We start from the raw sequence: 16,830 nt of genomic DNA on the forward strand, positions 1-16,830 counted from the left end.
CTAAGACAGTACGTAAGTCTTTTGAGCAGATACCATGTTCCGTAATTTCTTTACTGAGTCATGAATGGATACCTGGCTCCCTCAATATGTTACTGACTGGTGAATGTATACCCTTCTACGTTAGAACGTTACTGACTGTTCAACAGATACCCTGCTCTCTCAGTACATTACTGAGTGGCAAACATATATCTTGCTCTGTCAGTAAGTTACTGAATGAAGAACGGATACCCTGCTCCTTCAGTACGTTACTGACTGGTGAATGGATACCCAGCTCCGACAATATGTTACTGACTGGTGAACAGATACCATGCACTGTCAGTTCATTACTCACTGGTAAATGCATAACCTATTCTATAAGAACGTTACTGACTTATGAATAGATACCCTGTCAGAGAGTACGTATCAGACTGGGGAGCAGATACCTTTTTCTGTCACTACTTTACTGACTGGTGAACGGAACGCCAGCTTCGTCAACATGTTACTGACTGGTGAGCGGATACCCTGCTCCATCGGTCTATTACTGATTGGTGAACAGATACCCGGATCTGTCAGTATGTTACTGACTGGTGAACGGAAACCCTGTGCAGTCAGTACATAACTGACTGGCACACATATACCCAGCTCCGACAGTTCTTTACTGACTGGTGAATGGATACTCTGCTATATAAGTACATTACTTACTGGAGAACAGATAAATGGCTCTGTCAGTATGTTGCTGTCTGGTAAACAGACACCCTGTTCTGTCAGACGTTAATGACTGGTGAACGGATATCCTGCAATGTCAGTATGTTACAGACTGGTGAATGGATACCTGGCACCGACAGAACGTTACTGACCATTGAATAGATAACCTGCTTTGTACGTATGTTACTTACTGATGAATGGATTCTTTGCTCAGACATTATGTTACTGACTGTTGAATGGATACCCTGCTCTATCGGTACGTTACTGACTGGTTAATGGAAACCTTTTTCTCTCAATACGTCACTGACTGGTGAACCAATACGCCACTCTGTCAGTAAATAACTGACAGGCACACAGATACCCGGCTCCGACAGAATGTTACTGAATGGTGAAGCGATATCCTGCTCTCTCAATATGTTACTGAATGGTGAATGGATACCCGGCTACGTCAGTAGGTTTCTGACTTGTGAACAAATACCATGCTCTGTCAATTCATGACTAACTGGTGAATGGATACCCTGTTCTGTCAGTCTGTTACTGACTTGTTAATGGATACCCTGTTCTGTCAGTAGGTTACTGGCTGGTGAGCAGATCCTGGCTATATCAATTCATGACTGACTGGTGATTGGATACCCTGTTCTGTCAGAATGTTACTGACTTGTTAATGGATAACCTGCCCAGACAGTATGTAACCGTCTTTTGAACAGATACCCTGTTCCGTCATTACTTTACTGACTCATGAATGGATACCTGGCTCCGTCAATATGTTACTGACTGGTGAACAGATACCCTTCTACGTTAGAACATTTCTGACTGGTCAACGGATACCCTGCTCTCTCAGTACATTATTGACAGGCAAATATATATCCTGCTCTGTCAGTACCTTACTGACTGGTGAATGGATACCCTGCTCAGTCAGTATGTATCTGACTGGTGAATGGATACACGACTCCGTCAGGACGTTACTGAGTGGTGAACAGACAATCTTCTCAGACAGTATATTACTGCATGGTGAATGGATACGCGGATCTGTCAGTAAGTTACTGACTGTTGAATGGAAACCCTGCTCACTCACTGTGTTACTGACCGGTGAATGGATACCCTTCTCTGTCAATTCGTTACTGACTGGTGAACAGTTACCCTGCTCCGTCAATATGTTACTGACTGGTGAACAGATACCTCTGTCAGTTCGTTATTAACTGGTGAATGGATACCCTGTTCTGTCAGTATGTTACTGATCTGTTAATGTATACCCTGCTAAGACAGTACGTAAGTCTTTTGAGCAGATACCATGTTCTGTCATTTCTTTACTGAGTTGTGAATGGATACCTGGCTCCCTCAATATGTTACTGACTGGTGAACGGATACCCTTCTATGTTAGAACGTTACTGACTGGTCAATGGATACCCTGCTGTGTCAGTACGTTAAATACTGGTGAACGGATACCCAGCTCCGACAGTACGTTATTGAATGGTGATCGGATACCCTGCTCCGTCAGTACGTAACTGACTTGTGAACGGATACCCAGCTCCGACAGTACGTTACTGACTGGTTAACCGATAACATGCTCTGACAGTTTGTTACTCACTGGTGAATGCATACCCTGTAATATCAGAACATTACTGACTTATGAATGTATACCCTACTCAGACAGTACTTATCAGATTGGTGAGCAGATACCTTGTTCCGTCACTACTTTACTGACTGGTGAACGGATTACCGGCTCCATCAATATGTTACTGACTGGTGAATGGATACCCTGCTATGATAGCTCATTATTGACTGGTGAACAAATACCCTGCTATATCTGTACGTTACTTACTGGAGAACAGATAAATGGCTCCAACAGTAAGTTTCTGTCTGGTAAACAGATACCCTGTTCGGTCAGAACGTTACTGATTGGTGAACAGATATCCTGCAATGTCATTACGCTATAGACTGGTGAATGGATACCTAGCTCCCTCAGAACGTTACTAACTGGAGAATGGATTACCTACTCTGTCCATATGTTACTTAATGATGAATGGATACCTTGCTCAAACATTACGTTACTGATGGGTGAGAAGATACCCTGCTCCATTGGTACGTTACTGAATGGTGAACGGATACCTGGATCTGTCAGTATGTTACTGACTGTTGAATGGATACCCTGCTCTGTCATTACGTTACTTACTGTTGAACAGAAACCCTACTCAGTCAGTTAATTGCTTAATGGTGAATGGATTCTTGGCTCCGTCAGTACGTTTCTGACTGGTGAACAGATACCATGCTCTGTCTGTATGTTACTGACTTGTTAATTGATACCTTGCTTAGACAGTATGTAACAGACTGGTGAGCAGATACCCTCTTCCGTCAGTACTTGAATGACTGTTGAACAGATAGCCGACTCCATCAATATGTTACCGAAAGGTGAACGGATACCCTGCTCAGTCAATTCGTGACTGACTGGTGAATGGATACCCTGTTCTGTCATTACGTTACTTACTGGTGAATGGAAACCCTGCTCAGTCAGTAAATTGCTTAATGGTGAATGAATTCTCGGCTTCGTCAGTACATTTCTGACTGGTGAATAGATACCATGCTCTGTCAGTATGTTACTGACTTGCTAATGGATACCCTGCACAGACAGTACGTAACAGTTTGGTGAGCAGATACCCTCTTCCGTCAGTACTTTACTGACTGTTGAACGGATACCCGGCTCCATCAATATGTTAGTGAATGGTGAATGGATACCCTGCTATGACAGTTGGTTACTGACTAGTGAAGAAACACCCTGCTATATCAGTACGTTACTTATTGGAGAACAGATAAATGGCTCTGTCAGTACGTTTCTGTCTGGTGAGCAGATCCTGGCTAAGTCAATTCGTGACTGACTGGTCAATGGATACCCTGCTCAGACAGTACGTAACAGACTGGTGAGCAGATAACCTGTTCTGTCAGTACTTTACTTACTGGTGAACGGATACCCTACTCTGTCAATAAATTACTGTCTGGTGAACAGATACCCTACTCTGCCATTACCTTTCTGACTGGTGAACAGATACCCTGATCTGTCAGTACATTAATGACTGGTGAATGGATACCCTGCTCAGACAGTATGTTAAAGACTGCTGAGCGGATACCCTGCTCCGTCATTAGGTTACTGCTGGTGACCAGATACCCATCTCTGTCAGTATGTTACTGACTGGTGAACAGATAATCTTCTCCATTAGAAGGTTACTGACGGGTGAATGGATATCTGGCTCCGTCAGAACGTTACTGACTGGTGAATGAATAACCTGCTATGTCTATATGTTACTCACTGATGAATGGATACCTTGCTCAGACATTACGTTACTGACTGGTGAGCGGATACCCTGCTCCATCGGTACGTTACTGATTGGTGAACAGATACCCAGATCTGTCCGTACGTTATTGACTGTTGAATGGATACCCTGCTCTGTCTGTACGTTACTGGCTGGTTAATGGAAACCCTTTTCTCTCAATACATTACTGAGTGGTGAACTGACACCCTGCTCTCTCAGTCCATCAATATGTTATTGACTGGTGAATGGTTACCCTGCTCTGTCCGTATGTTACTTACTGATATAATGGATATCTTGCTCAGCAATTACGTTACTGACTGGTGAGCGGATACCCAGCTCTGACAGTACGTTACTGAATGGTGAACCGATACCCTGTTCTGTCAGTATGTTACTGACTTTTTAATGGATACCCTGCTAAGACAGTATGTAACAGTCTTTTGAGCAGATACCCTGTTCCGTCATTTCTTTACTGACTCGTGCACAGATACCTGGCTCCCTCAATATGTTACTGACTGGTGAACGGATAACCTTCTATGTTAGAATGTTACTGACTGGTCAACGGATACCCGGCTCCTTCAGTACATAACTGAATGGTGAACCGATACCCCGCCCTGTCAGTATGTTTCAGACTGGTGAATGGATACACAGCTCCGTCAGTACGTTACTCACTGGTGAATGCATACCCTATTCTGTAAGAACGTTACTGACTTATGAATTGATACCCTGTCAGAGAGTAGGTATCAGACTGATGAACAGATACCTTGTTCCATCACTACTTTACTGACTGGTGAACGAATACCTGGCTCTGTCAATATGTTATTGACTGGTGAACGGATACCCTGCTGTGATAGTTCGTTACTGATTGGTGAACAAATACCCTGCTATATCTATACGTTACTTACTGGAGAACAGATAAATGGCTCTGTCAGTATGTTTCTGTCTGGTAAACAGATACCCTGTTCTGTCAGAACATTAGTGACTGGTGAATGGATATTCTGCAATGTCAGTACGTTACAGACTGGTGAATGAATACCTGGCTCCATCAGAACATTACAGACTGGTGAAACGATATCCTGCTCTATCTGTATGTTACTTGCTGATGAATCGATACCTTGCTCGGGCATTACGTCACTGACTGGTGAGCGGATCCCCTGCTCCATCAGTACATTACTGACTGGTCAACGGATATCCGGATTTGTCAGTACGTTACTGACTGTTGATTGGATACCCTGCTCTGTCAGTACGTTACTGGCTGATTAATGGAAACCCTTTTCTCTTAATACGTTACTGACTGCTGAACAGATACCATGCTCTCTCTGTCCATAAATGACTGGCACACAGATACCCGGCTCCAACAGTACAGTACTGAATGGTGAACTGATATCCTGCTCTGTCAGTATGTTACTGAATGGTGAATGGATACCTGGCTCCAACAGAACGTTACTGGCTGGTGAATTGATAACCTGCTCTGTCCGTATGTTACTTACTGATGAATGGATACCTTGCTCAGACATTACGTTACTGACTGGTGAGCGGATACTCTGCTCCATCGGTACATTACTGACTGGTGAACAGATAACCGGATCTGTAAGTACATTACTGACTGTTGAATGGATAGCCTGCTCTGTCATTACTTTACTGACTGGTGAACGGAAACCCTGCTCAGTCAGTAAATTGCTGAATAGTGAATGGATTCCCGGCTCTGTCAGTACGTTTCTGACTAGTGAACAGATACCATGATCTGTCAGTTCGTTACTAACTGGTGAATGGATACCCTGTTCTGTCAGTATGTTACTGACTTTTTAATTTTTTTATTTTATTTTTCACACCATAAACCATATTGATCAAAATACATACATACATTTTTCTCTTGAATATATACAGTGTCATTTTCTCCCCTTCCCCCTCCCTTCGCTCCCTCTCTCACCCCTTTCCCATTTATTCAAAGTTCAATCTATAAGATACATTAAACCCATTAAACAATGTCATCACTTAATAAAAACGAACAAGAAATTTTTATCTTTTACTTTTATATACTGAGTCAGTTCATTTCGTTGTCTTCTCCTTCTGTCATTTTAGGTGGTGGAGGTCCATGGTAGGATTTCCCTATTGTGTTTCATGTATGGTTCCCATATTTGTTCGAATATTGTGATGTTATTTCTTAAATTATATGTTATTTTTTCTAATGGAATACATTTATTTATTTCTATGTACCATTGTTGTATTCTCAGGTTGTCTTCTAATTTCCAGGTTGACGTAATACATTTTTTTGCTACAGCTAGGTCTATCATAATAAATCTTTTTTTTTGCTCCATCCAAATTGAGTCCAAGTTCTTTATTTCTTATATTACTTAGGAGGAAGATCTCTGGGTTTTTTGGTATGTTGCTTTTTGTGATTTTATTTAATACCTGGTTTAGATCTTCCCAAATTTTTTCACTTTCTCACATGCCCAAATTGCATGTATTATTGTTCCCATTTCCTTCTTACAGCGAAAACATCTGCCTGATACTCTTGGGTCCCATTTATTTAACTTTTGGGGTGTGATGTATAGCCTGTGTAACCAATTATATTTTATCATGCGTAACCTCATGTTTATTGTATTTCTCATAGTTCCGGAGCATAGCTTTGCCCATGTTTCATTCTTTATCATTATGTTTAGATCTTGTTCCCATTTTTGTTGAGGTTTACAGTTTGTTTCCTCATTCTCCTTTTCTTGCAGTGTGATGTACATGTTTGTTATAAATTTTTAAATTATCATTGTGTCTGTAATCACATATTCAAAATTGCTTCCTTCTGGTAACCTCAGACTGTTTCCCAATTTGTCCTTCAAGTAGGTTTTCAGTTAGTGGTATGCAAACATTGTATCGTGAGTTATATTATATTTGTCCTTCATTTGTTCAAAAGATAATAATTTATTTCCCGAAAAACAATTTTCTATTCTTTTGATCCATTTCTCTCCCATTCTCTAAAGGAAAGCTTATTTATTGTGAAAGGGATTAGTTGATTTTGTGTCAATATTAATTTCGGTAGTTGATCATTTATTTTATTCCTTTCTACGTGAATCCACTTCCAAATGTTGAGCAGATGGTGCAATACTGGTGAATTCCTATGTTGCACCAATTTTTCATCCCACTTGTATAGTATATATTCAGGTATCTTCTCCCCTATTTTATCTAGCTCTAACCTGGTCCAATCTGGTTTTTCCCTTGTTTGATAAAAATCTGATCGTGCTGCTCTATACTAATTCTTAAAGTTTGGTAGCTGTAAGCCTCCTTGTTTGTACAATTCTGTTAATTTATCTAGTGCTATCCTTGGTTTCCCCCCTTTCCATAAGAATTTCCTTATTATTTTCTTTAGCTCCTTGAAGAATTTCTCTGTTAGGTGAATTGGTAATGATTGAAATAGGTATTGGGAAGATGTTCATTTTAATGCAGTTTATCCTTCCTATCAGTGACAGTGTCAGTGTTAGACTTAGTGCTCTAAGTCGTCTTGTAAGTTTTTCATTAATGGCTGATAATTTAGTTTGTATAGATGGCTGAGATTATTATTTAGTTGTATACCTAGGTATCGAATTGCTTGTGTTTGCCATCTAAATGGCGATTCTTTCTTAAACTTTGTGAAATTTGCATTATTCATTGGCATTGCGTCACTTTTATTTGTGTTGATCTTGTACCCTGATACTTCTCCATATTCCTTCAATTTCTTATGTAATTCTTTTATTGATATTTCTGGTTCTGTTAAGTATATTATGACATCATCTGCAAATAGACTGATTTTATATTCCTTCTCTTTTATTTTTATCCCTCTTATTTTAATTTCTGTTCTTATCAGTTCTGCTAGTGGTTCTAGAGCTAACACGAACATTGAGGCAGATGGTGGACATCCCTGCCTTGTTGATCTGCTTAATTTAAATTGTTTTGATATATATCCATTTGCTGTCACTTTCGCCAATGGTTCCTTATATAATGCTTTAATCCAATTAATATATTTCTCTGGTAGGTTGAATTTTTATAGTACTTTGAATAAATAACTCCATTCTACTCTGTCAAAGGCTTTTTCTGCATCTAAAGCAACTGCCACGGTTGGAGTTTTGTTTCCTTGTACTGCATGGATTAAGTTAATGAACTTACAGATATTGTCCGTTGTTTGTCTTTTTTTAATAAATCCAGTTTGGTCTAGTTTTACTATTTTTGGTACACAGTTGGCCAATATGTTTGCTAATGGTTTAGCTATTATCTTATAATCTGTGTTAAGTAGAGATATTGGTCTATATGATGCTGGTGTTAGTGGATCTTTCCCTGTCTTTGGTATTACTGTAATTATTGCTGTTTTGCTTGAGTCTGGCATGTTTTGTGTTTTTTCAATCTGGTTCATTACTTCCAGGAGAGGAGGAATTAATAAGTCTTTAAATGTTTTATAGAATTCTATTGGGAGTTCATCCTCTCCTGGCATTTTATTGTTCGGTAGTGTTTTTAATATTTCCTGTATTTCTTCTATTTCAAATGGTTTTATTAATTTATTTTGCTCCTCTGTTTACAATTTCAGTAGTTCAATTTTAGTTAGAAATTCATCTATTTTCTCTTCTTTCCCTTTGTTTTCAGTTTGATATAGTTGCTCATAGAATTCCCTGAAGTTTTCGTTGATCTCCATTGGGTTATATGTAATTTGTTTGTCCTTTTTCCTTGATGCCAGTTTGTTCTGTCTTAAGCTGCCATGCTAATTGTTTGTGCTTTTTTTTCTCCTAGCTCATAATACTTCTGTTTTGTCTTCATGATGTTCTTCTCCACCTTATATGTTTGTAGTGTTTCATATTTTATTTTTTTGTCTGCCAATTCTCTTCTTTTAGTTGTATCTTCCTTTATTGCTAATTCTTTTTCTGTATTGTTATTTCCCGATTGTAGTCCTTCTTCATCTTAGTTACATAACTTGCTATCTGCCCTCTGATGAATGCTTTTATTGCATCCCATAGTATAAACTTATCTTTCACTGATTCCGTATTTATTTCAAAGTACATTTTAATTTGTCGCTCAATTAATTCTCTAAAATCCTGTGTTTTAATTAGCATGGAGTTTAATCTCCATCTATACATGATGCTGAACCAAGCCATGAAAGACCCCAACAATGAAGACGCTGTTTACATCCGGTACCGCACGGATGGCAGTCTCTTCAATCTGAGGCGCCTGCAAGCTCACACCAAGACACAAGAGAAACTTGTCCGTGAACTACTCTTTGCAGACGATGCCGCTTTAGTTGCCCATTCAGAGCCAGCTCTTCAGCGCTTGACGTCCTGTTTTGCGGAAACTGCCAAAATGTTTGGCCTGGAAGTCAGCCTGAAGAAAACTGAGGTCCTCCATCAGCCAGCTCCCCACCATGACTACCAGCCCCCCCACATCTCCATCGGGCACACAAAACTCAAAACGGTCAACCAGTTTACCTATCTCGGCTGCACCATTTCATCAGATGCAAGGATCGACAATGAGATAGACAACAGACTCGCCAAGGCAAATAGCGCCTTTGGAAGACTACACAAAAGAGTCTGGAAAAACAACCAACTGAAAAACCTCACAAAGATAAGCGTATACAGAGCCGTTGTCATACCCACACTCCTGTTCGGCTCTGAATCATGGGTCCTCTACCGACACCACCTACGGCTCCTAGAACGCTTCCACCAGTGTTGTCTCCGCTCCATCCTCAACATCCATTGGAGCACTTATATCCCTAACGTCGAAGTACTCGAGATGGCAGAGGTCGACAGCATCGAGTCCACGCTGCTGAAGATCCAGCTGCGCTGGATGGGTCACGTCTCCAGAATGGAGGACCATCGCCTTCCCAAGATCGTGTTATATGGTGAGCTCTCCACTGGCCACCGTGACAGAGGTGCACCAAAGAAAAGGTACAAGGACTGCCTAAAGAAATCTCTTGGTGCCTGCCACATTGACCACCGCCAGTGGGCTGATAACGCCTCAAACCGTGCATCTTGGCGCCTCACAGTTTGGCGGGCAGCAACCTCCTTTGAAGAAGACCGCAGAGCCCACCTCACTGACAAAAGGCAAAGGAGGAAAAACCCAACCCCAACCAACCAATTTTCCCCTGCAACCGCTGCAATCGTGTCTGCCTGTCCCGCATCGGACTTGTCAGCCACAAACGAGCCTGCAGCTGACGTGGACTTTTTACCCCCTCCATAAATCTTCGTCCGCGAAGCCAAAGAAAAGAATACATTCTCGGTGGGATGTCAATAACAGGGATGAGTGATCCGATAACAATCTAGCTTTATATTCCTTTTTCCTAACTCTTCCTTGAATGTGGGCTGATAACAGGAATAGGTCTATCCTTGAGTATGTTTTATGTCTACCCAATAATATGAATATTCCTTTTCCTTTGGGTGTTGTTTCCTCCATATATCCAAAAGTTGCATTTCCTGCATTGATTTAATTATAAATTTGGTTACTTTGTTCTTTCTGTTAGTCTTTTTTCCAGTTTTATCCGTCTTTGAGTCCAAATTAAGGTTAAAATCCCCTCCTATTAATATATTCCCTTGCGTATCTGCGATCTTCAAAAAGATATCTTGCATAAATTTTTGATCTTCTTCATTAGGTGCGTATACATTGAGTAAATTCCAAAGTTCTGAATATATCTGACATTTTATCATTACATACCTCCCTCCTGGATCTATTATTTCCTCTTCTATTTTGATTGGTACATTTTTATTGATTAATATAGCTACTCCTCTGGCTTTTGAATTATATGATGCTGCAGTTACATGTCTATTCAATCTCTTTTTAATTTTTTGTGTTCCTCTTCAGTTAGATGTGTTTCTTGCATGAATGCTATATCAATTTTTTCTTTCTTCTGTAACTTTAACATCTTCTTCCTTTTGATTTGGTTATGTATTCCGTTAATATTTAAAGTCATATAGTTCAACATGGCCATTTCATACTTTGTCTATCTTTCCTTTCTGTTTGCTCATCACCACCTTCCCTTCTTATCCATTTATGCTTTCTTTTTTTGAACACAATGTAAGACAACATTTCTAAAACATAAAATATTTCCACTATTCCCATATCTAAAATTCCTTTAACCCCAATAGTCCCTCTCCTCTCTGAGTTGTTCTTTGTCCCTTGTCGGGCAACCACATCTCCCCTCTCCATTTGGATTTGCGAACCCGCTCGCAAACGTCAACTGATTTTGGAGTGACTGTTATTCTTCCCCACCCAGCCCCTTCCGAAAAGATTTTAATTTTCACATATAACAAAGCTCACTCTCTTAATTCCCTCCTTACTTCTTTTCTTCCCTTTCTTTCAGTTCTTACTTATACTTTATTCTTCTTTTTTATATAGTTTGTTGTCATTTTTATTCTTGTTATATCTCTTCATCTCTCTGTCTGTTTTGTAGGTGTTCTGCAAATTCTCGTGCTTTTTCCAGATCTGAGAACTGTCTGCTTTGTTGCCCCGGGATAACTATTTTAAGCACCGCTGGATATTTTAACATAAATTTATAACCTTTTTTCCATAGGGTCGATTTTGCTGTGTTAAACTCCTTCCTCTTCTTCAGGAGTTCAAATCTTATGTCTGAGTAGAAAAAATTTTTGACCTTTGTATTCCAGTGGTTTTTTGTCTTCTCTTATTTTTTTCATTGCCTTCTCCAATATATTTTCTCTTGTCGTATATTTTAGGAATTTTACTAGAATGGATCGTGGTTTTTGTTGTGGGTGTGGTTTAGGGGCTAATGTTCTGTGTGCCCTTTCTATTTCCATTCCTTCCTGTAATTCTGGCATTCCTAAGACCCTGGGGATCCATTCTTTTATAAATTCTTTCATATCTTTGCCTTCTTCATCTTTTTTAAGGCCCACTATCTTTATATTGTTTCTCCTATTATAATTTTTCATTATATCTATCTTCTGAGTAACAGCTCCTGTGTTTCTTTAACTTTTTTAATCAGATTCTTCTCAGTTCTTTTTTAAGTCGTCTACTTCCATTTCTATGGCTGTTTCTCATTCTTCCACCTTGTCTACTCTTTTCCCTATTTCTGTCATGACCTTCTCTAATCTATTCACTTTTTCTTCTGTACCTTTTATTCTTCTTTTTATTTCACTGAATTCTCGTGTCAGCCATTCTTTTAATGTTTCCATATATTCTTTAATTTTTTTTATCCATGTACTGTCCCTTCCCTTCATCTTCCATTTCTCTGTGTAGAGTTTGATGTTCTCCCTCCTCTTCTTCTGAGTCCACTCCAGGATCTGTGTCCTTTACCTCTGTCTCTTCTGATCTTCTTGTTGGGTTGTTGATTTTATTTTGTTGGGTAGTTTTGTTTTTATTATTTTTATTAAGGTGTCTTGGTGTTGGTCGTCTTCCTCTGGGTTGGTCATCTGTTGTTTCTCTGATTTCCTATTTTTATTCTCTTCCTTCTTGTTCCCGTTATTTTCTGTTTTCCTGTTGGGAGTCTTGCTGTTGGATTATTCTTGTCTGTTCAAGCTGTGGAGATCTACTCCTCAGCTGGTTCCCCCTCCCATCGGTGTTGTTTTTGTCGTGTGCTTTGCAAGTGCGTGAGGATTCACGCATGGGCGGTTGCGCACTTTTGTTTGGCTCCGTGAGCCATCTTTGTAGTCCTGCGCTCATGGTTTCCACTGACCTCAGGGAGCGGGCTTCTCTCTCCACACGGGCCTCCTCGTACAGGTAAGGCCTTCACCTTTCTCTTCAGACGTCTTTCCTTCTTCTTTTCTTCCCATTGTTTTTGGTTTTTCTTTCTTTGTTGCCATTTTCTCCACACTTTTATTTTTAATTTGTTATTGTTTCTGTGTTTGTGGCTTTGCTTTTTCTTTACTTTTTTAAAAACTTTTCTGGAGAGGGCTGGTATTTTCTTACCAGTCACTACTCCATCACATGACTTCCCTTACTGACTTGTTAATGGATACCCTGCTCAGACAGTATGTAACAAACTGGTGAGCAGATACCCTCTTCCGTCAGTACTTTACTGACTGTTGAACAGATACCCGGCTCTATCAATATGTTACAAAATGGTGAACGGATACCCTGATGTGACTGTTCGCTACTGACTGGTGAACAAGTACACTGCTATATCAGTACATTACTTACTGGAGAACAGATAAATGGCTCTGTCAGTATGTTTCTGTCTGGTAAACAGATAACCTGTTCTGTCAGTACGTTACTGGCTGGTGAGTGGATCCTGGCTATTTCAATTCGTGACTGACTGGTGAATGGATACCCTGCTCTGTCAGTACATTACTGAATGGTAAATGGATTTCCTGCTCTGTCATTACTTCACTGACTGGTGAACAGTCAGTTACCCAACTCAGACAGTACATTACTGACTGCTGAACCAATATCCTGCTCCGTCCGTACATTACTGACTTCTGAATGGATACACTGCTCTGTAAGTACGTTACTAACTGGTGAATGGAAACCCTGCTCAGTCAGTATGTTACTGACTGGTGAATGTATATCCTGATCTATCAGTATGTTACTGAATGGTAAATGGATGTTCTGCTCTGTCATTACGTTACTGACTGGTGAACAGACAATCTACTCAAACAGTACACAACTGTATGGTGAACGGATACCCGGATCTGTTAGTACGTTACTCACTGTTGAGTGGATACTCTGCTCTGTCATTACGATACTGACTGGTGAACGGAAACCCAGCTCACTCACTACATTACTGACTGGTGAATGGATACCCTTCTCTGTATATACGTTACTGACTGGTGAACAGTTACCCTGCTCTCTCAGTTCATTACTGACTGGCGAACAGATGCCCTGCTCTGTCAGTACATAAATGACTAGCATTCAGATACCCGGCTCTGTCAGTATGTTACTGAGAGGTGAACAGATACCCTGCTCTCTCAGTACATAACTGACTGGCATACAGATACACGGCTCTGACAGTACGTTACTGACTGGTGAACGGATATCCTGCTCTGTCAGTATGTTACTGAATGGTGAATGGATACCCGGCTCCGTCAGTACGTTTCTGACTGTTGAACAGACACCATGCTCTGTCAGATCGTTACTAACTGGTGAATGGATACCCTGTTCTGTCAGTATGTTACTGACTTGTTAATGGATACCCTGCTCAGACAGTATGTAACAGACTGGTGAGCAGATACCCTCTTCCGTCAGTACTTTATTGACTGTTGGACAGATAGCTGGCTCCATCAATATGTTACCGAATGGTGAATAGATACCCTACTTGGACAGTTCGTTACTGACTGGTGAACAAACACCCTGCTATATCAGTACGTTACTTACTGTCAGTAAGTTTCTGTCTAGTAAACAGATACCCTGTTCTGTCAGTATGTTACTGGCTGGTGAGCGGATCCTGGCTATGTCAATTCTTGACTGACTGGTGAATGGATACCTGGATCTGTCAGTACGTTACTGACTGGATAATTGAAACCCTTTTCTCTCAATACGTTACTGACTGGTGAACAGATACCCTGCTCCCTCAGTACATAACTGACTGGCTCACAGATACCTGGCTCTGACAGTACATTACTGACTGGTGAACAAATACCCTGCTATATCAGTACGTTACTCACTGGAAAACAGATAAATGGCTCTGTCAGTAAGTTTCTGTCTGGTAAACAGATACCCTGTTTTGTCAGTACATTACTGGCTGGTGAGCGGATCCTGGCTATGTCAATTCGTGACTGACTGGTGAATGGATACCCTGTTCTGTCAGTATGTTACTGACTGGTCAACGGATACCGTGCCCTCTCAGTACATTACTGACTGGCAAACATATATCCTGCTCTGTCAGTACGTTACTGAGCGGTGAACGGATACCCTGCTCTGTGAGTTCATTACTGACTGGTGAACGGATATCCAGCTCCGACAGTACGTTACTGAATGGTGAACCGATACCCTGCTCCTTCAGTTCATTACTCACTGGTGAATGCATACCCTGTTCTGTCAGAACGTTACTGAATTATGAATAGATACCTTGCTCAGAGAGTACGTATCAGACTGGTGAGCAGATACCTTGTTCCATCAGTACTTTACTGACTGGTGAATGGATACCCGACTCTGTCAGAATGTTTCTGTCTGTTGAATGGATACCCTGCTCTGTCTTTACGTTACTGAACGGTGAACTGATAATCTTCTCCATCAGAAGGTTACTGACTGGTGAGCGGATACTCTGCTCCATCTATATGTTACTGACTGGTGAACGGATACCCGGATCTGTCAGTACATTACTGACTGTTGAATGGATATCGTGCTCTGTCATTACATTACTGACTGGTGAACGAAAACCCTGCTCAGTCAGTAAATTGCTGAATGGTGAATGGCTTCCCGGCTCTGTCAGTACATTTCTGACTGGTGAACAGATACCATGCTCAGTCAGTTTGTTACTAACTGGTGAATGGATACCCTGTTCTCTCAGTAAGTTACTAACTTGTTAATGGATACCATGCTCAGACAGCATGTAACAGACTGGTGAGCAGATACCTTCTTCCGTCAGTAATTTACTGAATATTGAACAGATAGCCGGCTCCATCAATATGTTAGTGAATGGTGAATGGATACCCTGCTACGACAGTTGGTTACTGACTGGTGAAGAAACACCCTGCTATATCAGTACGCTACTTACTTGAGAAAAGATAAACGGCTCTGTCAGTACGTTTCTGTCTGGTGAGCAGATCCTGGCTATGTCAATTTGTGACTGACTAGTGAATGGATACCCTGCTCAGACAGTACTTAACAGACTGGTGAGCAGATAACCTGTTCCGTCGGAACTTTACTTACTGGTGAACAGACACCCTACTCAGACAGTACGTTACAGACTGCTGAGCGGATACCCTGCTCCGTCATTAGGTTACTGCTGGTGACCGGATACCCATCTCTGTCAGTATGTTACTGATTGGTGAACAGATAATCTTCTCCATCAGAAAGTTACTGATGGGTGAATGGATACTTGACTCCGTCCAAACGTTACTGACTGGTGAATGGATAACCTGCTCTGTCCGTATGTTACTTACTGATGAATGGAAACTTTGCTCAGCAATTACGTTACTGACTGGTGAGCGGATACACTGCTCCATCGGTAAGTTACTGGCTGGTGAGCGGATCCTGGCTATGTCAATTCGTGACTGACTGGTGAAGGTGTATCCTGCTCTGTCGGTACGTTACTGAATGGTAAATGGATGTCCTGCTCTGTCATTACGTTACTGACTGATGAATAGAAAAAGTATTCAGACAGTACATTTCTGACTGCTGAACCGATATCCTGCTCTGTCCGTATATTACTGACTGCTGAATGGATACTCTGCTCTGTAAGTACGTTACTAACTGGTGAACGGAAACCCTGCTCAGTCAGTACGTTACTGACTGGTGAACAGACAATCTACTCAAACAGTACATTACTATATGGTGAAAGGATACCCGGATCTGTCAGTACGTTACTAACTGTTGAGTGGATACCCTGCTCTGTCATTATGTTACTGACTGGTGAACGGAAACCCAGCTCACTCACTACATTACTGACTGGTAAATGGATACCCTTTTTTGTACATACGTTACTGACTGGTGAACAGTTACCCTGCTCTCTCAGTACATTACTGACTGGCGAACAGATACCCTGCCCTCTCAGTACATAACTGACTGGCATACAGATACCCGGCTCTGACATTACATTACTGACTGATGAACTGATATCCTGCTCTGTCAATATGTTACTGAATGGTGAATGGATACCCTGTTATTGCAGTACGTGTGAGTGTGTGTGTATGTGTGTGTGAGTATGTATGTGTGTGAGTGTATATCTGATCATGTGTGTGTGTGAGCTAGTGTGAGTGTGAGTTTGTAATTGTGTGTGTGAGCATGT

The sequence above is a fragment of the Narcine bancroftii genome, chromosome 1, assembly GCF_036971445.1.
Source record: "Narcine bancroftii isolate sNarBan1 chromosome 1, sNarBan1.hap1, whole genome shotgun sequence".
Taxonomy (NCBI): Eukaryota; Metazoa; Chordata; class Chondrichthyes; order Torpediniformes; family Narcinidae; genus Narcine; species Narcine bancroftii.